This window comes from Penaeus vannamei, chromosome 7 (genome assembly GCF_042767895.1).
Source record: "Penaeus vannamei isolate JL-2024 chromosome 7, ASM4276789v1, whole genome shotgun sequence".
NCBI lineage: Eukaryota > Metazoa > Arthropoda > Malacostraca > Decapoda > Penaeidae > Penaeus > Penaeus vannamei.
Window position 1 is genome coordinate 14,324,975 of NC_091555.1, and position 933 is coordinate 14,325,907.

A 933-nucleotide genomic window follows, 5' to 3' on the forward strand; every position below is an offset into this window, starting at 1 on the left:
AAGGCGCAGACAGGATAAGCAACTCCTGTCCCAATCCTGCGCCATATCAGTCGCCCTCCCAATGGGACCCACAGCCCTTGCTGGGTAGGGGGGAGGGGGCAGTATTGCTCTCCCCAGTATATCCGCTCTCCGAAGCATTTCCAGTTACATGTCTCAGTTCCAGTGGGTTTGAATCTGGGAAGAGGAGTGGCGAGGCCCATCTCCCCCGAGCCGCCCATTTACCTCAGAGGGCTGAGGAGTAGGAGTATGGTATGGAACCAGGGTGTGTCCACACGCCGGTGGGCCATGGCTCTGTATCTCTAGGGCCTCCTGCTGCTCCGAGATCCCCCACAGGACCGTAAAGTGCTATTAAGCGGCAGGGAGAGGCTTATGCATAGCTGCTCCCTTTTTCGCACTAAGCTAGCCAGAGATGACAGCTGAAAGCGAGAAGACATGCAAGCATTACCTAGTATTATGAGAGTAATATACTGTTTATTTACATTTTTAGATATAAATAAATACTTGAAAATCCATGATACTGAAGAGGTTGACAGATGAGACCTGACTACTGAAGAAAAATGTCTGACAGTATAATTATTCAAAGTCCGGCTTTATTCCATTAATAATCAATGGAAATTTGCAAATAATCTCGATGATTTTCTTTATCATGACAAACCGCAGCAGGTCTCTAAAACGCATACTGAGTACATTTCACATTTAAATTCAGAGAGACAATCGGCTATAAAAAGGCTGGGAAGTAGGTTGTGGTATGTCAAGGGAGATGATGCAATGTGTAGGCGTTTTACTCCGATTTCCCTATTACACAATAGCCTGAGTTCAATCTGCTTATTTCCTCCAGGTCTATCAAAGTGTAGAAACTATCAATACCTATTGTCAACACCTCCTGTCTGGTGTACAGCTGCAGCGAACTGGATATTTACATCCGAGATAAAG